Here is a 21,482-nt window from a genome sequence, read left to right on the forward strand (position 1 = left end):
TCCAGAAATACGGAATCGGTCTGAAATCCCTCGTCAATAGCACTCAACACTTCGTGTGAATAAAGAGCTAGTTGTGTTTCACAGGGACGGAGTATTATAAACCCATGTTGACTGTGTGTCAATAGACCCTTTTCTTGTTCGAACGCAATATATGTTCCAAAATCCTGCTACATATCCACGTTAACATATGGGCCTGTAATTTAGTGGATTACTCCTACTACCTTTGTTGAATATTGGTGTGACCTGTGCAACTTTCCAGTCTCTGGGTACGGATCTTTCGTCGAGCGAACAGTTGTATATGATTGTTAAGTATGGAGCTAATGCATCAACATACTCCGAAAGGAACCTAATTGGTACACAGTTTGGACCAGAAGACTTGCTTTTATTAAGCGATTTAAGTTGCTTCACTATTCCGATGATATTTACTTCTACGTTAGTTATGTTGGCAGCTGTTCTCGATTCGAATTATGGAATATTTACTTCGTCTTCTTTTGTGAAAGCATTTCGGAAGGCTGTGTTTAGTAATTCTGCTTTGGCAGCACTGTCTTCGATAGTATCTCCATTGCTATCGTGCAGAGAAGGCATTGATTGTTTCTTCCGCTAACATAGTTCACATACGACTAGTATCTCTTTGGATTTTCTGCCAGGTTTCGAGACAAAGTTTCGTTATGGAAACTGTTATAGGCGTCTCGCATTGAACTCCGCGTTAAGTTTCGAGCTTCTATAAAGGATCGCCAGTCTTGGGGACTTTGCGTCTGCTTAAATTTGGCATGTTTGTTTCGTTGTTTCTGCAACAGTGTTCTAACCCGTTTTGTGTACCGAAGAGGATCAGCTCCGTCGTTCGTTAATTTGTCTCGTATAAACCTCTCAATTGCTGCCGATACTATTTCTTTGGATTGAAGCCACATCTGGTCTACACTTGTATTATTAATTTGGAATGAGTGGAGATTGTCTCTCAGGAAGGCGTCAAGTGATTTTTTGTCTGCTTTTTTGAATAAGTATATTTTTCGCTTATTTTTCGAGGATTTGTGGATTACAATATTCAATGGTCGTCAGGTAAAGCGCTCCGTTTCCGCATTGCGACTGGAATGTTATCCGAGCACCCCCCCCCCCCCCCCCCCCCCAACACACTTTACGTACTCTCCACTACTAATGCCGCTACCTGCCATTTTTAGGTTGTTGTTGCGCGCTGACATCGAAAATACGCGGTGATTACTTTAATATGAGAGGATCGCGTGTAATATGGTGGCGCGCAGTGATGCTTGTAGACGTTCGCTTCCCATGCGAGGAACTTCCGCACGTAGAGTTGAAACGTGCAACGTTACAAAGAATGCTCAGAAGGGAACGACGGTTACGTACAGAGGCGAAGAAAGTTGTAGGAAACTAAACCCGGCAATGAAATCTTTTCCTAAAGCATGCGCGTTTGTTACGACCGAACGGCTCTCAGTATTAGTATTTAACGAACTGAATTACATAGTCGAGATCATGGGAGTGAGGCAGTGTTTTTGGCGGCTGGCATCTTGAGGGATAACGCATGTAGGATGGCGGCGGCGGCGGCACCGGGCGCGTCGGCTCAGATAGCGCGTCAGCTGCCAGATGCCGCTTTGTGCGGACGTCTGCGCCTATCTGCCGTGCCACGCCACGCCACGCCAAGTTTTGACTGCCGCGTGCTGTGCCGCCGGCTCACACCGGCTGCCGACACGCGAAACCGCCAAGCCGCCGCGGTCCCAAAAAATAACAGCCACTGCTTTCCCCATCATCTGAAGCCACTTTCACGGAATAACGTCATGCCTGTACTTTAATAAATGCAGTCTTACTTGTAATTCTAGAGTCCCGGACACTGGAGATCACTACTGACTGTCAGTCGATATTCAGCTACCACTACATGGTAGAGATGTTCGTTGTTTCTGGAGAACACTACTGAGTGTCCGCCGATATTCGGCTAACGATACCTGGTAGAGATGTTCGTTGTTTTTCATAGTGCCAGTGGAATCCCAACTAGTGTAAAAACATAGATGGATTATGCTCACTCCCCAATGATCTTCGATTGACTCTCATAGAACTGTATATTTGTCATTTCACAAACCCTGTTTGCTACGTAGTGTTCATATATTAGCTGGTTGTTAACACCTGACTTCTTTGACCTTGCCCTTTAGAGTAGCTGTTCCTTATTAAAGCGTTCATTCTTGACAACTTCAGTAATTTAATGTGTAGCTATAGCTCCATGTCCTCAGCCGCTTTACAGTGGTTTATATACGTCCCCGGTAGATAAGTGGTGCCGGCACGGTAGCTCAGCGTGCTCGGTCAGAGGGTTAGCTACGCTGTGCAATATAAAAATTGAGTGAACGGATTAACAAAGAACCTGAACGGGTGTCATCGGACATCCGCCCCGAACAAATTCAACTAGCAATGTAGAACAAAATGAGAAAAAAAAATGGTCAGCGCGACAGACTGTCAATCCTAAGCGCCCGGGTTCGATTCCCGGCTGGGTCGGAGATTTTGGGACTGGGTGTTGTGTTGTCCTAATCATCATCATTTCATCCCCATCGACGCGCAAGTCGCCGAAGTGGCGTCAAATCGAAAGACTTGCGCCAGGCGAGCTGTCTACCCGACGGGAGGCTCTCGCCACACGCCGTTATTATTATTACAGTGGTTTATGCTAAACGCGAAAGTTAGAGCAGATAACTGCATATGTAACTTCCCACGGCACAGTTCTATACTTCAGACTAGCTGACAAACCCAGCGTTGCCTGAGTACTAATTTTGCCAATTTTCTGTAAGAAACGAAAAAATGATGTGTGTTTCTAATATAGTCTGGAAAAAATCTCATTTCCACGCAGTCGTCAAAATTGGTTCGAAATTATGGAATATTCGCACAAAGAAATATGCATAATGTACATATGTATAAGTGCAGTATCCAGGCTAAGAAACATGATGTCGGACAATTACTGTACGCAGGGCACGGCTGCTTCGCGTGTCTGCAACGGGATCTTGTAAACATCCCAGTATTGCGCCTCTTCATAGTTCTATAAACGGGTATCGTTTTCGCCTACAGCCGTTTGCGCTTCGCAGCTGAAAGCTGTCAAAAGTGTTGCCAGGTGTTAGGGATTCCCTTCATTTGACTCGACTGCAGCAGTCTCTTCGTAGTAAAGAATAAAAGAATTAAAACTTCATGAGTGGTGTAAAATTTTTTCACGCGTCTCAGTCTTTATGACGTCATATCTCTTGAACTACGTGGCGTATAGTGATATATTTATGTAGGTACGTTCAGTTGCATGTGTGGATACTGTATAAGAAATACTTTGTGAATAGAATTAGTAGCAAAGAAGTAATTAATTTAAATACTATGAATGACGTGGCGGTTTTTTGCGTCTGAGTATTTATGATGTCATATCTCCTGATATGTGTGCCATCCAGTGATATAATTTTGTATGTCGATTCAGCGGCATACGTGGATACAGTCAGCAAAATGTGTTGCTAATGTAGTCAGCAGAAAAGAAGTAATAAATTTAAACGGCGTGCACAATGCGGCAGTTTTGCGCACATATCAGTGTTTATGACGTCATATCTCATGAGCTATATGTGGTGCCATTGATATACTTTTGTGGGTGCATTTAGCGGCACATGTGGATACTGACTACGAAATGTATTGAGGACACACTGATTAACACAGAAGTAATGCATTTAAACGTCATGTAAGATGCAGCAATTTTTCGTGAATCTCATTGTTGATGACGCCGTATCTTTTGACTGTTGTCTGATAGTAAGGGATATGTGTACCAACTTTGATTGAAATCGGTCCAGTGTTTCAGGAGGAGATGTGAGACACACACACACACACACACACACACACACACACACACACACACACACACACACAATCCATTATTAATGCCACTAAAGCTGCAAAACCGACGAAACGCGATGCAAAAGGCTTCAAATTAGCATCAAAGGTACTAGTTTTTAGGATATGTAGATGGCGTTGATTCTACTTTGTATGGTTGCCCTCAAAGGCCCAGTCGAATTAGCCCCAAAGATTCTCCATGGGGTTTAAATCCCGGGAGTTTGGCGGCCAGGGCAGTACGGTAAACTTATCCCGGTATAAAAGAAAGGCGCAGCACATTTTTCTCACGAACAACCAACATTCAGACGCGATTTCTAAATGAGAAACCTCTACGCAATCTTTCCTTTTATACGAAGGTGCTCTTTGAACCACGTACGTACGTTGTGAGCTGTAAAACACGTTGCATTGTCCTGCTGGTAGGTGCAGTCGTGCTGAGGAAAAACAAACACTGCGTGTAGGGTGAACACTCCCCCCACCCCCTCTCCCCAAAGGGAGATGCATACTTGTACTGATCCATTGTTCCTTCCAGAATGACTATATCACCCAGGTATAGTGCTACGGAAAAATTCCCCAGACCATAACGATACCTCCTCCGGTCTGGACCCTTTGCTATCAGACTTTTACGCCGTACACACCAACGACCATCTGTCTGATAAGAGTATAAACTGTGATTCATCTGAAAAGGCCACCTATCGCCACTCAGCGGACGTCCAGTTGCGGTACTGGTGTGCGAATTCCAGCCTTCGTCCCTGATCAACGGCAATCAGCATATATGCATGAACCAAGAGCCTGGTGGGGGACGCCCATACGCAGCAACGTTAGCTGAACGGTCGTTGAGAAGACACTGTTGGCAGCCCCTTGGTTCTTCTGGCCGGCCAGGTGCTCAGCACTTGCACGTATAGTTGCCGTACACACTTCCGCAGCCGTTGCTCACCCCCGTCTTCTGTAGCCCACGGTGCACCACAGTTCCCTCAGCGCCGGTTAACGATAGCGCATTTTTGTCGTGCATGTTATGCATTAACCCCAGGGGCGCGCCAACAGTTTACGAACTTAGCGGTTTTGGAAATATTTCCGGAGATAAAATGATGACAGTAAGATTCTGTCAAAACCTGTCATCGTAAAACAAATAATACTTAAAAGACCATGACTTCAGAAGTAGTCTCTCCGTTTCGGAAATGCTTTCTTGGCCCGAAAAGCCAATGATCATGCTTTTTTAGACGTCACCTAAATCGCTCCGCTTCCGCGTTACGAGAATAAGCACTCCGTCTGCAGGCCACAAGTGGCCCATCGGGACCATCCGGCCGCCGTGTCAACCTCAGCTGAGTATGCGGATAGGAGGGGCGTGTGGTCAGTACACCGCTCTCCCAGTGGATATGATGGTTTTCTGTGACCAGAGCCGCTACTATTCGGTCGAGTAGCTCGTCAATTGACATCACGATGCTGAGTGCACCCCGACAAATGGCAACAGCGCATGACGGCCCGGATGGTCACCCATTCAAGTACCGGGCACGCCCAACAGCGCTTAACTTCGTTAATGTGACGGGAACCGGTGTGTCCAATGCGGCAAGGCCGTTGCCCGTTACGAGAATGATTGTACTGTTTTCGGTGATCCCCTCCACCCCTCATTTATACACTCCTTATATTTGCTCCACTGACAGTGCTGCCACCTACCATCTGTGAGTGGTTTTTGACGTTCAACGTAGGCGGTGGTCACATTAAATCAGCTGGACCACGTATTTCAAAAATAACTCCAGTCCTTATGATTTTATGAGAAGTGTCTCTCGTTTGTAATACCAACCCCTCCACCCAACCTTACACACACACACACACACACACACACACACACACACACACACAGACGGGCGCGCGCTATCATGTTGACAATCTCTTTTTAATTAAATTCTGCTACAAATTTTTCCCAGTTCAATTCAGAACCAATTCCGCACCACGTATCAAAAGCTTATATTCTCTTCTTGCCTGGACATTTAATCGTCCACGTTTAATCGTGTACAACTCTAAGCTCTTCACAAATACCTTCAGAAAAACGCATAATTTTACGTTATACGTGAACAAATGCCTAATGTGCACTATCTGGGTACCACACGCTGGATTATAGTGCCCAGCCGATAGAGGTGAGTTGGTGGACATGAATACTTCGATTATTCTGATCGGACCTGCAAGGGACACAGTCTGTTGAAGAACTAAGCCCTAAAACCGCTAGCACTGACAAATTCTGATCATACACGTCTTCAGAATTTGGCCGTGACAGTTGGAGTCTGATGGCGTGAACAATTTGGGGAGCAGTTGTGCCGTATATGGCCTTGCGAGACCTGTACTAGATGCATGGTCGTCTTGAAAGGCGGTCTTTTTATTTTAGAAGCGGATGGAAAATTTTAATAATGACGCTAGATCTAGTCACTTGTAACGGTACTGTTCACAAATGAGACATGCCTCCCTCGAATATTTTGGGCAGCTACATGCATCACGACATACGAAGTATCTACAGCTTCTCTATGAAGGAGAGTGCTATGCACAAAACATATAATTTATCCCTGGATTATCGTTAGCGGTCGATGAGGAAGGTAGGCATAGGCTATACGAGATGCACTCTCCAAATGAGTAAGTGAACTTTTCCACTTCTTTGAGCTAACTGAGGATGCTCGGGAGTCGTTCTCCTCTGGTCGCGGTTTGCCCTTGAGAAGAGTTGTACAGTTAAAACGTTAGCCAGAAAATGATTAACAGTCGCGACAAAACTGATCAGCGTAGCACAAACTCTTAGCCATAGTGTACGCTGAGAAAGGCCTCAACGTGTGGCAGAATGAGGTCTTGACCTATCTCCTAAAATTCCCTACTGCAAAAACTCCATACCACACTTTGTAACTAATAGTTTCAAAATATTGACTGTTGACGCTGAGCATAGCTCTTGGGTTAGCCAATTCTTGTTGTTTACTAGCAAGGTAGACAGATTTGTGTTTTGTTTTGATTTTGTTACAGTAGATGGCTCCTGCTGTTGCCACTGATACCAATGTGTTAAGGAAATGATTGGAGTGAAAATTACCAGTGAACTGGCCATGCACTTGGTTATGTAATTACCTCACCCTGCAGAGATATTCGCCCCAAGAGGTATCTTGTAGGTGACTTATACAACTCCCGTAAACGTACATAAAACTCGAGGATTTTTAGTGACAATTCAGCGCGTACACCAACTACTAATTGTGCGTTCTTACTGACGACGCGAATATTTGCTATTGGTTTCATAGTCCGCTGTTCTTCCATCACTGAAACATACCATTCACTCGTGAAAATGAATATAAGAGTATCATTACACCTATTACAAGAGAAGTAATAGCGTAATAACCAGGTCAGTAAAGAGGGATTTATGAACTTTGCCTTGATTTGTAGATGAATGTGACAAGGAAATGACCTCGTGTCCAAGTGACATCGTTCCCATGAAATGTATCTCTCGAACGTTACCGTTAGTTGTAGGCAAAATTAAATGAATACTGATACAAAACGGAAATGAAATTTATATATACGGACTGAAACGACGAATGAAAATTTGTTTCAAGGCCAGGATTCGAACCCAGGCCTCTTGCACAGCAGACAGATGCGCTGACCACTACACCACACTGGCACAGTGACTTAACACGCCTGCACGGACTACGCTAGCACGCCACCCTCCTCAATTCCAGCTCGCACTCAAGCCTCAGCTCGCTAATATTCCCCTAGACTCGAACAGCATTGCAGAGGTTTTGCAACTGTATTGGAATAGCACCTCAGCATCGAACTAAATGGGATTTCCCGTAATGAGGAAGGAGGCGTTCTAGGTTAGTCCATGCAGGTGTGCAAAATCACTGTGCCACCGTGACATGTGGTTAGCATATCTGCCTATTGACGAGCAGACTTAGGTTCGTAGATATTTGAGATCTGAAAAAGCCTCTGGAAATATAAATTCATTTGATCAAAGCACTTATACTTGGTTTCCACTTAGGATCCCCTATTTCATTCAGTGTCGAGGTGCTATTCCAATGCTGTTGCAGCTTCTGCAATGCTGTTCAAGTTTAGGGGGACGCCCGTAAGCTGAGATGTGAATGGGAATTTGGGGGAAGAGGGCTTAGCGTAGTCCGCGCAGTGATGGCCGCCCACTGTGCCAGTATGGCGTAGTGGTTGCACATCTGTCCATTCTGCAAGAGACCTGAGCTCGAATCCTGGCCTTGATATACATTTTATTTCGTCTTTGTAGTCTGAATATATACATCATAGATGTTTGAGACTTGAAAAGTCTCTGTGACTGTAGTTTCATTTGAGTGATGTAATTCCTAAAAATTTCGTAGTGTATGTAGGACTATACCACAGCTGGATGCCATTTTACGCTATACTATAACGCAACTTAAAAGTTCTTAATAAAGACGACGCAGACGACACTCACCGGCCTTGGACGAAGCGCGCAGCGAGTCTGCGTTGGAGCTGGAGTGGTAGCTCTTGCTGCTCGACACACCTGTGGAGAAACGATCGCAGTTAGTCAGGCAACTCTACGTGCTAATCTAAGTCTCTCGCAAAAATATTAATCATACCTAGCGGTACCTTGTTAACACAGTACCAGAACAGCCTGGCGAGTTATAAGTGTTTACGTAGACTAATATATGTTGTCCACTTCTATATTATTTTCACACACGACTACTGGTAACCGTCTACCTCAGAAGAAGTCACGAGTATAGACGACGTTCCAGATCCAGTAATAGCCTTTTAATACACAACATAAACAACTATAAGAAATACTGCATCATCCTATGAGAAAACTATATATTAACCATTGATATACAGTGTGGTCCATTGATAGTGACCGGGCCAAATAACTCACGAAATAAGTGTCAAACAAAAAAACTACAAAGAACGAAACTTGCCTAACTTAAAGGGGGAAACCAGACGGCGCTGTGGTTGGCCCGCTAGATGGCGCTGCCATAGGTCAAACGGATATCAACTGCGTTTTTTTTTTAAATAGGGACCCCATTTTTTATGACATATTCATGTAATACGTAAAGAAATATGAATGTTTTAGTTGGACCACTTTTTTCGCTTTGTGATAGGTGGCAATGTAATAGTCACAAACGTACGACTCACAATTTTAGGCGAACATTTGGTAACAGGTAGCTTTTTATTTTAAAATACAGAACGTAGGTACGTTTGAACATTTTATTTCGGTTGTTCCAATGTGATGCATATACCTTTGCGAACTTATCATTTCTGAGAACGCACGCTGTTGCAGCGTGATTACCTGTAAATACCACATTAATGCAATAAATGCTCAAAAAGATGTCCGTCAACCTCAATGCATTTGGCAATACGGGCAGCGACATTCCTCTCAACAGCGAGTAGTTCGCCTTCCGTAATGTTCGCAAATGCGTTGACGCATATTGTCAGGCTTTGTCGGTGGATCACGATAGCAAATATCCTTCAATTTTTACCACAGAAATATATCCGGGGACGTCAGATCCGGTTGACGTGCGGGCCATGGTATGGTGCTTCGACGACCAATCCACCTGTCATGAAATATGCTATTCACTACCGCTTCAACGGCACGCGAGCTATGTGCCGGACATCTAACCTGTTGGAAGTACATCGCCATTCTGTCATGCAGTGAACCATCTTGTAGTAACATCGGTAGAACATTACGTAGGAAATCAGCAAACATTGCACTATTTAGATTGTCATCGATAAAATGGGGGCCAGTTATCCTTCCTCCCATAATGACGCACCATACATTAACCCTCCTATGTCGCTGATGTTGCACTTGTAGCAGCGATCGTGGATTTTTCGTTGCCCAATAGCGCATATTATGCCGGTTTACGTTACCGCTGTTGGTGAATGACGCTTCGTCACTAAATAGAACGCATGTAAAAATCTGTCATCGTCCCGTAATTTCTCCTGTGCCCAGTGGCAGAACTGTACACGACGTTAAAAGTCGTCGCCATGCAATTCCTGGTGCATAGAAATATGGTACTGGTGCAATCGATGTTGATGTAGCATTCTCAACACCGACGTTTTTGAGATTCCCGATTGTCGTGCATTCGTCTGCTACTAATGTACGAATTAGCCACGACAGCAGCTGAAACACCTACTTGGGCATCATCATTTGTTGCATGTCGTGGTTGACGTTTCACATGTGGCTGAATACTTCCTGATTCCTTAAATAACGTAACGATCCGGACACTTGGATGTTAGGGTCCAGGATACCAAGCAGCATACATAGCAAACGCCTGTTGTGCATTTTGATCACAATAGCCATACATCAACCTTTTCCGCGATTGGTAAACTGCCCATTTTAACACGGGTAATGTATCACGAAGCAAATAGCGCCCGCACTAAAACATTCATATTTTTTTACGTACTACACGAATATGTAATAACAATCTAGGTTCCTATTTTAAAAAACGCAGTTGATATACGTTTGACCTAAAGCAGCGCCATCTAGCGAGAAAACCATAACGCCATCTGGTTTCCCCTTTAAAGCCGGATGAGTTTCGTTCTTTGTAGTTTTTTGTTTGATGCTTATTTCGCGAGATATTTATTTGGCCCGGTTGCTATCAATGGACCATCCTGCATATCCGATAAAACTAACAAAAATGTATTTCAGCAATAGGCGAAAGGAGACAGGAATAACAGAAATCAAAGTCTTAGTACTGCACAGAATACGACGCCTGTGTTCTTTCTGTTGTGTGGTGTATACGTGATGTATAGAGTTCTTTCGTTAGGCGTTGAGACCAATTCGCCTTTGAGTTCCGTTTACCGGTTACTTGACGTTTGACTGTCCTATCCTTTTTCTCGCTCACAAAGTGCTTATCATTTCCACAGTTTAAGAACACAAAACAAACACCAATAGTTTTACTTGTTATAAATATATGAAGAATGATATTTTGGAAGTTTATTATACAGGTGTGTATGACTGTATGAAGTACTGTTCGAACTACCATGGATTATGTACGACAAAATTACATTTTCCATTTATTCCATTTAGTGTGTCCTCTTCTTGAGAAACTTCTGCATGAAATATCGGGAATAGCTAATGAATCATCAGTGTTCAGAAAGAACTTTGCTGCTCCCTACGATCTGCCGCAGCATTTATAGCCATCTGCTGTTAATCGTGTGGATTCTTCTTCATCAGGAAGGAACACCACGAAATTCCTCAATTTGGCTTTGATTTTCACCATACGCTGTGTGTTTCATACCTGACGATGGACGCGATAAAGGATTCATAAACTACCCTCTTGACCACTCCTTCGGGCACCACTCAAAGGCTTGTACTAAAGTTGTTAAAGCGAGGAAACTATAACACTCCGTTGTGTTTATTACAGGAAAAAACTATGATCATACAGACAAGTTACACCTGTCTTCGTCGTCTACTAGGAGCTACTGTATATTTCTTGCTGTGTCATGAGAGGTACTCATATTACCATTCACACAATCAATTTTATTGAGTGCCCTTTTATCACCATCTAGTGACATATGCAGAAAATTGTAACTGAAGAAAACTTCACAAGCCATTTTCGCTAAAAAAGTGTTTTATTGGATGACCAGTTTCGAAAAAACTATACTATCATCATAGTAACTTATGCTTTACATTTTTTACAAAACATTCTGAGTTAAAAAATTTAAAGAAATAAAATTTTGAAGCATAAGCCCCAATTATGAAAGTACAGCTCTGTCAAAATCAGTCATCCAATAAAATGCTTTTCTAGCGATTTTGGTTTGTTAAGTTTTCTGTAATCATGATACTTTGCAGCACCCCCAGACTGGCAATGTCAGGAACATACAATTACAGAAAAACCTGACCTCTCTAAATACTGTAGTAATTCTAAGTCTACTCAGTCCCGCATCTCGTGGTCGTGTGGTAGCGTTCTCGTTTCCCGCGCCCGGGTGCCCGGGTTCGATTCCCGGCGGGGTCAGGGATTTTCTTTGCCTCATGATGGCTGGGTGTTGTGTGATATCCTTAGGTTAGTTAGGTTAAAGTAGTTCTAAGTTCTAGGGGACTGATGACCATAGCAGTTAAGTCCCATAGTGCTCAGAGCCATTTGAACTATTTTTACTAACGGACTTTTTTTGCTCAGGTAGAAAGCTATAAATCAAATCTATAGCCGATAAGAAAAAAAAGAGGAAACTAAGTAAGAGTCTACACAGGTGCGGATCGTTGTTTCCATACTGAGGAAATTTGCGACATTTACCGATCGGAACTAACCTAGACCTCGAACTACATTACAAGGTTTCTACATACATACTCAGCAAGCCACATTATGATGCTTGGTGGAGGGTACCTTCCAAAGATAAGATCTATATGTATCATATTTATCTGCTGACGTCACATTTCTCAACATTTTATCACAATAAATTGCAGTAAAAGATGCGTTTTGGGGATATCTGTAACGCGGGTGTGCTATTTTCGCCGCATACACAATGTTTCTCGTCTTTTCAGTTCTAAACTTAAGACATTTAATGTTTTATTGTTTCCGTGACGTAACGGGCTTTGTTCTGTAATTGGCTGACAGAAGCAAACTAGGCAGCCAGCATGTTGAAGTATTTGCTAAGTTAACATACCTTATTTGTTCGTTTAGGTATTTATATTTGTGTATTATCAAAATTTATGGTTTGAATAAGACACCGTATTAAGATCTCTCCAAAACGCGTCATTTTTATTACAGTTCCTTGTGCTAAAATGCTGGAAAATGTGACGCCGGTGGAGAATATGTTACCAATATATTTAATAAGATAAATAGTTAGTTACAAAAAAAGGAATGGTTTGTTATCACCTATTAGTGCACGTTTTACTTACCTTAATTCATTTGATTATAGATCAAATCTGCTCGTTTCCGCTTCTGCGCTGCAAAATAACCTATCACCATTTCATTGAAATTTGGACGATCCAATAGTTCTTTTTTTTAAGAGAACACATCACAAGCACACGAAGTTTGTGCCCGTCCATAGCATTTCGCAGAAATGTGTCAAAGTTCTTTACCCGTTCTGTCTTCCCCTTTTTAATGGGTGTCCGTATCTTAGACGCACCAGCATCTTCCTGTTCCGCACAGTATTTATACTTGGAAACTTTTTCGACATTGTATTAGTGAACCTTCAAAGAGGCTGCAGTCCTTTCGACTATCTTTACTAGAGGCAACAGAGTAGCACCATTGTCTCTTTCATTGTCGTAATATACCCTCAATGGGCACACAAACTCATGTGTCAGACCTCGCAAAATGTGAGCAGATCACTGAATTCTCCGTCAACCACACTTTCCTGCACACATCCGTTGCAAGCTTCAGACACTCTGTAGCGCGAAATAATCTCGTCTCACAGAGAAACAAGCGTTGGACAAAAACTTACCACAACTGTTAGGTTACCAGTCCGCAAGGGTCTTCTGCAACTGATGAGTAATCGCTGCCTGCAGAAATAGTGCGATCTGACACAGTCACTGTGGGTGTATCAAAAAGAATCATCATATACTAAAAAATCATAACTATTATTTTATTTGAGATATGTGCGTGAGCAACGTATTGTTCGAAAGAGGAAACTCTCGTGTTTTACACGGTTCCCGCTAGGTAGCAGCAGTGTGCGCCCACTTCAGTTCTAGTAAAAATGGTGTCAGGGCAACAGAAAGCGTTTTGTGTTCTGCGTTTTGCGCAGTGCGGGACAGTAATAACTGTACAGCTTGACTTTCGTACTAGGTATTGTGTGGATCCTCCTGCAGAACAAGCATTAGACAACGACATGAATAATTCCGAGAAACAGGTTGTTTGTGTAAAGACAATTCATGGGCCATCACCGAGAGTCTCACATAAACGTCGAAAGCATCTACCATAGTTACACAAGGAGTCCTCAGAAATCCGTTCGCTGTGCAGCTCGAAAACTCAACATGCCGCCGATGTCCGTCAGGCGCGTGTTGCGTCGGCGTTTACACATGAAACCATACAAAATTTGGCTGCTGAAAGCTCTTTGTGAAGGTGACAAACAACGACGTGTTGAGTTCTGTAATTTTGTTCTTGGCAAGATGGAGGATGTCAGTTTTCTTCCACACTTAGTGTTTAGTGACGAGGCAACATTCCATGTAAATGGAAAGGTGAACCGTCATAATGTGAGAATATGGGGATCGAAACAACCGCATGAAGTTGTACATCATCAGAGGGACTCTCCAAAATTTAATGTGTTTCGTGCCGTTTCACGGAAAAAGGCGTATGGTCCATTTTTCTTTGCCAAGAACACTATTACAGGAAGCCCATATCTCGGTATGCTTGAGAAATTACTTTCTCCACAGCTGGAGAGTGATTTGAAAGACTTAATTAACCAACAGGATGGGACATCAGCACACTGGCATCTGGAAAGGCGTGAATTTTTAAATCAAAGGATAACTGAACGATGGATCGGTCGCACTGGACCAAATGATTCAGCTTTAAATTATTGGCCTCCAAGATGACCTGGCCTGACTATATGTGAATATTTCTTGTAGGGTTTTATAAATAAACTTTGTTTATGTTCCTCCATTGCAAACAAAAATGAGTGACAGCGACATCGCATAACAGCAGCTGTGGAAGTTGTCAAGGGAGACATGTTGAACATATATGAAGAGGTGTGAAAAAAAAACTTTTTGAGTTTCCCATTCATCAAAAAACGAAATTCATTGTATGTGTATATTAGTTTCAGAATATAGATGTGCGGAATCGGATGATTATTTTTTATGCATGCTATACACAACGTGCCTTCTGTGGTTCACTTGTGTTTCTGTATGTTCTTAGTATGTGTCAGCATCTGCTTGAAAAAGCTGTTTATCGCAGTGTCAGCATAAAAGAAATTTCTTCGTGAAAGTAATTTTGGACAATAATATGTTTATAATGTTCTGTAACATCCTAAAATACTCTACACTATCGAAAAGAGGGTGTTTATTTCATCACAAAACTACAGCAAAGGATTTTTCTCGACGTAGCATTGCGTCAACATTCTGCAACGACTTATACTCTCACACTACAGTATCAATGGTTTCATAATTTTTGGGCATTTAATATTGCGTTTTCAAAGTACTGCACTTGTTTCAGCTTTTTTAACGTAAATAATATTAACTTTGAATATGTCCTAGAATTTTGGGAATCAAACATTTTTTTTGTAATTTAGTATTTTAGTTTTATTTAGTCCCAGAACAACACATTGTCCACCAATGTAAATGATTCATTCACAGTTTCTGAGCTCAAAGCCCAGGGATGATACACAAAGAAAATTGCCCCTCAGTGATACAAATTCGTTCTTTGTTTACTGGGATTAATGGACCCTGTTTCCTCGATTCCAAGGGATCTAGTGAACGAAACAAGCATTTTAAGAGTGTAGCCGAATGTGCTGGTGTGGATTCTTCGTATTTCTCGTTCTCGTCTACAACATTCACTACACGACGCGACAATTACCATCCCCAAATACTGAGAACTTCCCGTATCCCCTCACACCTGCGCCTCACAGGTTCAACGAGATCATTTGTGACCTCCTTACTGGCATTTCGCCGGTTCTGATGAAGAGATATCACTGGCTTTGGAACGGACGTCGTGCTTGCTGGTCTAGTAGTGGTATGTCTTCCAAGGGAATGCTGGATGTGCTGGGAGGGAATATAAGACGGGATATCACGCTGGCCGCGGTCTACGAGTAACACTGTCATGTTGTAGGGTGATGTCCATCAACTAATGGCTATCAGAAGAGCACTGCCACCACAAAAGACAAAGAATTTCTAAAATTTATATCACGCGAAGAAAGAGAAGATAGCTTTGAGTCCTCTGGCGGTGGAAGAACCGTTTCTATGGCGTGGTGGTTGACGCACCTGCAGTACTGATTATTACCCACATCATCTGTCCAGAAGCAACGGCTTGCTAGTCTCAGACAGGTGGGGTTGTAGTGCGCTCTACATTCTCTCTAAATCAGGATGCTTCGCTTACAAACACGACAGTATCTAGTGAGTCGTTGCGGAGTGAAACACGGACTACGTTATGTGATCTCCCCACTAAGTTCCTCCACTTTATATCTTTGTGCCACGGACTACGTTATGTGATCTCCCCACTAAGTTCCTCCACTTTATATCTTTGTGCCACGGACTACGTTATGTGACCTCCCCACTAAGTTCCTCCACTTTATATCTTTGTGCCACGGACTACGTTATGCGACCTCCCCACTAAGTTCCTCCACTTTATATCTTTGTGCCATGGACTACGTTATGCGACCTCCCCACTAAGTTCCTCCACTTTATATCTTTGTGCCACGGACTACGTTATGCGACCTCCCCACTAAGTTCCTCCACTTTATATCTTTGTGCCACGGACTACGTTATGCGACCTCCCCACTAAGTTCCTCCACTTTATATCTTTGTGCCACGGACTACGTTATGTGACCTCCCCACTAAGTTCCTCCACTTTATATTTTTGTGCCACGGACTACGTTATGCGACCTCCCCACTAAGTTCCTCCACTTTATATCTTTGTGCCATGGACTACGTTATGCGACCTCCCCACTAAGTTCCTCCACTTTATATCTTTGTGCCACGGACTACGTTATGCGACCTCCCCACTAAGTTCCTCCACTTTATATCTTTGTGCCACGGACTACGTTATGCGACCTCCCCACTAAGTTCCTCCACTTTATATCTTTGTGCCATGGACTACGTTATGTGACTTCCCCACTAAGTTCCTCCACTTTATATCTTTGTGCCACGGACTACGTTATGTGATCTCCCCACTAAGTTCCTCCACTTTATATCTTTGTGCCACGGATTCATGTGGTTGTAGGGTCAAAACACCTCTGTCTTGAAACTTTCTGATGATTTTGATTCTGTATTCAATATGATCTAGGTAATGTTCTGACTTTGGTGTAACTACGCTGGTATTTTTTTAATTGCCAATATTGCTTTGGTAATAATGAAACACTTTCTGAGCACATTCTCACGAAACAAATAAGATTATTTAAGGCATCCTGTTGCTGTTTGTAACACTGGAAACGGTGCAAACGAGCTCAGTTGCCTACTCCCTTGGACTGTAAGAGAAATCCTTGTTTAGTCTGTTTACGTTGAATTACATTACTTTTCTTTATGTTGATGATTAACAAATAATCAGTGCACCGCCGCTGATCATCTTCATGTCTTCTTGCATTTCAAAACAATCATCCAACAACGTGACAGTGCGAAACTAAGTTTTGAGAGTGGAAAAAACACGACATCAGCATGTACCCAACAATTTACACAATTATGTCTCGTGGAAGAAGCATGGAGATACTGAAAGGTTTCAGATAGATTATATAATGGTAAGACAGAGATTTAGGAACCAGATTTTGAATTGTAAGACATTTCCAGGGGCAGATGTGGACTCTGACCGCAATCTATTGGTTATGAACTATAGATTAAAAGTGAAGAAACTGCAAAAGGGTGGAAATTTAAGGCGATGGGACCTGGATAAACTGAAAGAACCAGAGGTTGACAGAGTTTCAGGGAGAGCATGAGGGAACAATTGATAGGAATGGGCCAAAGAAATACAGTAGAAGAAGAATGGGTAGCTTTGAGGAATGAAACAGTGAAAGCAGCAGAGGATCAAGTAGGTAAAAAGACGAGGGCTAGTAGAAATCCTTGGGTAACAGAAGAGATACTGAATTTAATTGATGAAAGGAGAAAATGCAAAAATGCAGTAAGTGAAGCAGGCAGAAAGGAATACAAACGTCTCAAAAATGAGATCGACAGGAAGGGCAAAATGGCTAAACACGGATGGCTAGCGGACAAATGTAAGGATGTAGAGGCTTATCTCCTGAGGGGTAAGACAGATACTGCCTACAGGAAAATTAAAGAGACCTTTGGAGAAAAGACAACCACTTGCATGAATATCAAGAGCTCAGATGGAAACCCAGTTCTAAGCAAAGAAGGGAAAGCAGAAAGGTGGAAGGAGTATATAGAGGATCTATACACGGGCGATGTTCTTGAGGACAATATTATGGAAATGGAAGAGGACGTAGATGAAGATGAAATGGGAGATGCGATACTGCGTGAAGAATTAGACAGAGTACTGAAAGACCTGAGTCGAAACAAGGCCCCGGGAGTAGACAACATTCCATTAGAACTACTGACAGCCTTGGGAGAGCCAGTCCTGACAAAACTCTACCATCTGGTGAGTAAGATGTATGAGACAGGCGAAATTCCCTCAGACTTCAAGAAGAATATAACAATTCCAATCCCAAAGAAAGCAGGTGTTGGCAGATGTGAAAATTACCGAACAATCAGTTTAATAAGTCACAGATGCAAAATACCAATTCGAATTCTTTACAGACGAATGGAAAAACTGGTTGAAGCCGACCTTGGGAAAGATCAGTTTGGATTCTGTAGAAATGTTGGAACACGTGAGGCAATACTGACCCTACGACTTATCTTAGAAGAAAGATTAAGGAAAGGCAAACCTACGTTTGTAGCATTTGTAGACTTAGAGAAAGCTTTTGTCAATGTTGACTGGAATACTCTCTTTCAAATTCTGAAGGTGGCAGGGGTAAAATACAGGGAGCGAAAGGCTATTTACAACTTGTACAGAAACCAGATGGCAGTTATAAGAATCGAGGGACATGAAAGGGAAACAGTGGTTGGGAAGGGAATGAGACAGGGCTGTAGCCTCTCCCCGATGCTATTCAATCTGTATATTGGGCAAGCAGTAAAGGAAACAAAAGAAGAGTTTGGAGTAGGTATTAAAATCCATGGAGAAGAAATAACAACTTTGAGGTTTGCCGATGACATTGTAATTCTGTCAGAGACAGCAAATGACTTGGAGGAGCAGTTGAACGGAATGGACAGTGTCTTGAAAGGAGGGTATAAGATGAACATCAACAAAAGCAAAACGAGGATAATGTAATGTAGTCGAATTAAGTCGGGTGCTGCTGAGGGAATTAGTTTAGGAAATGAGACACGTAAAATGGTAAAGGAGTTTTGCTATTTGGGGAGCAAAATAACTGATGATGGTCGAAGTAGAGAGGATATAAAATGTAGACTGGCAATGGCAAGGAAAGCGTTTCTGAAGAAGAGAAATTTGTTAACATCGAGTATAGATTAAGAGTCAGGAAGTCGTTTCTGAAAGTATTTGTATGGATTGTAGCCATGTATGGAAGTGAAATAAGGACGATAAATAGTTTAGACAAGAAGAGAATAGAAGCTTTCGAAATGTGATGCTACAGAGGAAAGCTGAAGATTAGATGGGTAGATCACATAACTAATGAGGAGGTATTGAATAGAATTGGGGAGAAGAGGAGTTTGTGTCACAACTTGACCAGAAGAAGGGATCGGTTGGTAGGACATGTTCTGAGGCCTCAAGGGATCACCAATTTAGTACTGGAGGGCAGAGTGGAGGGTAAAAATCGTAGAGGGAGACCAAGAGATGAATACACTAAGCAGATTCAGAAGGATGTAGGCTGCAGTAGGTACTGGGAGATGAAGTAGCTTGCATCAAACCAGTCTCAGGACTGAAGACCACAACAACAACATGTCTCGTGAGCGAATAGAAGAATCTGAGTTTCACACGATCGTTATTTTCCTACAAAGGAGTTTTACGATGAGATATACGTAGACACATATCAGCACAAAGCAAATTTCTACAGTGGATTGACTTCGCTGAGACAGGTCGCTAGTTCTGTGAATTTGTCCTGTGAACTTTCTTAAAGACTGGAACGACCCGCGACTATATCCTATCAAGTAGAACGCTTTGCTGATACAGCAACTTACGATAGACTGCCTCTAAAAGAGGGCCTAGTTATACCGTATATTTTACGTAAATTCTAACGGCTGCTCCTGTAAGATCTAGTAGTCTTTCTTTTGTAGGCGTTATTTCATTTTCAGATGTGCTTGCTTCTTTCCATACCTATCATTTTCGCATCTATGGAGCGTATAAAAGTAGCGACTCTTCTGTGATCTTCTTCCTGCAAGCAATTTCTGGAGACAGAATTTATATTTCAGCTTTCATTTCTTATTGTTCGTTTCTGCGTCATTGTGGTCACCGATCACATGTACAGAGGACTTTGATCAACAAGGTTATTTTATACTGGACAGGTTAGATACTTTTTTTTGACTACTCAAAGGTAGGATTTTGCCTTGAAATTGATTGAATACTACTGTCCACCGTGAGGCTGAATATCGTCTGGTGGCTTTGCGGGTAAGTGATGCTGTAAGGCAGAAATTAATATTCAGTGATATAAGAGCTCTTTCTTCCATAATTATGTCCACCATAATTTGATAACAAGTAGATTTGGAAGCAAATTAGACAGTTGTGATTTATCAATCTACACCATTACGGAAATTGCATCACAAGCAAGACATAAAAATTTTCCCCAATACTCTTAAGGTAATTAACACTCGATTTATGAAGTTGAATGTCTTTGCTGAACGAAAGAGACAGAACCTGACTGAGGGAGGTGATACCTCATGTTGAGCAATGTCTCCAAAACGTCCAAGAGACGTTGATGACGCGGAGTCGAATGATGCTTCATATCACTGATCGGTGCAAAGTGTCCTCGTAAACCACGGCTTTGCAGGTGTTCAAGATCGTAGCACAGCGTAGTAATCACTTTTCGTTTATTGGGACACGTTCCGTATCTCTTGTCATTGATTTTTTCTGTGGTTCTTGACCTCACACAAATAGTCTGCGTACGGCAACTTAGGATCAACGACAGTGCCTAGTGTGGCGGCTTGCTGCGCGTAACAAGTCAATTTTCTCATAGTGGATGCCAGCGTGGGAGTGCACACACAGCAAATGGGTGGCTTGTCCCCTCCGTGTACTGGGAACATATTCTGAAGATGCGTCCAATATAAACTGAAGCGCATATTCTGAATGATAACGTTCAGCGTGAACTTGAAGCTGTCGTTGATTTTGTACTTGTGAATCTTTTAACCTGTGAGCACCTGTCTGATAGGGATTCTAGCTTATAGGAGTGGCGGAATATAGCGTATATTATAGCAGGATGCGGCACTGAAGACACTGATGTCCGTCTCTGCGTATGCTTGCTTCCGCCTCTCGCCTCACAGTGGCGCAACTCGCTTCAAAACATGGACATAACAGAAAAATGGACATAAAATTCTACAAAACTGTGTTCCTGTTAGATTCTTTGGGTCGATGATTAGGAATCTAATATCGGAGTTACAAAAGTCAAACTTCTGGATCCAAATTGGTGGTTCAAAAATTATAAATTTAGTGGATTCGAGTAAAATTTCAGGTATAAATTATTGTGAAGTCATTGATGAAGAATTAGAAATCCAAATAGCCATAATGAAATGTTTTGTTCAATATGTTAAATTTTTCGATCAAAATCATGGTCCCCTTCGTCGCTCGTGTCATTATTACTTTCAGAACGGTCGCTATCGTGTTTTCCACTAGAAGATCGTTTGAAAAGCTGATGTTTTACCTCAGGTGGCAACTATTTATATTCTTCAGTTGTTATTTTCTGTACTCTCGAGGTGAAAGAATCCGAATATGCCTGAAGCCGATGGAATACGACATGCATCGTTATCTCACGGGGATATTTACTGGTAAAATCTTCTCGATACCACCGGGTATCTGTATTCCCAGCTTCCTGCCCATCTTCAGATAGCCGACCAATCGGCCAAGGGGCAGCTTCGATTA

Source organism: Schistocerca gregaria, chromosome 1 (genome assembly GCF_023897955.1).
Source record: "Schistocerca gregaria isolate iqSchGreg1 chromosome 1, iqSchGreg1.2, whole genome shotgun sequence".
NCBI lineage: Eukaryota > Metazoa > Arthropoda > Insecta > Orthoptera > Acrididae > Schistocerca > Schistocerca gregaria.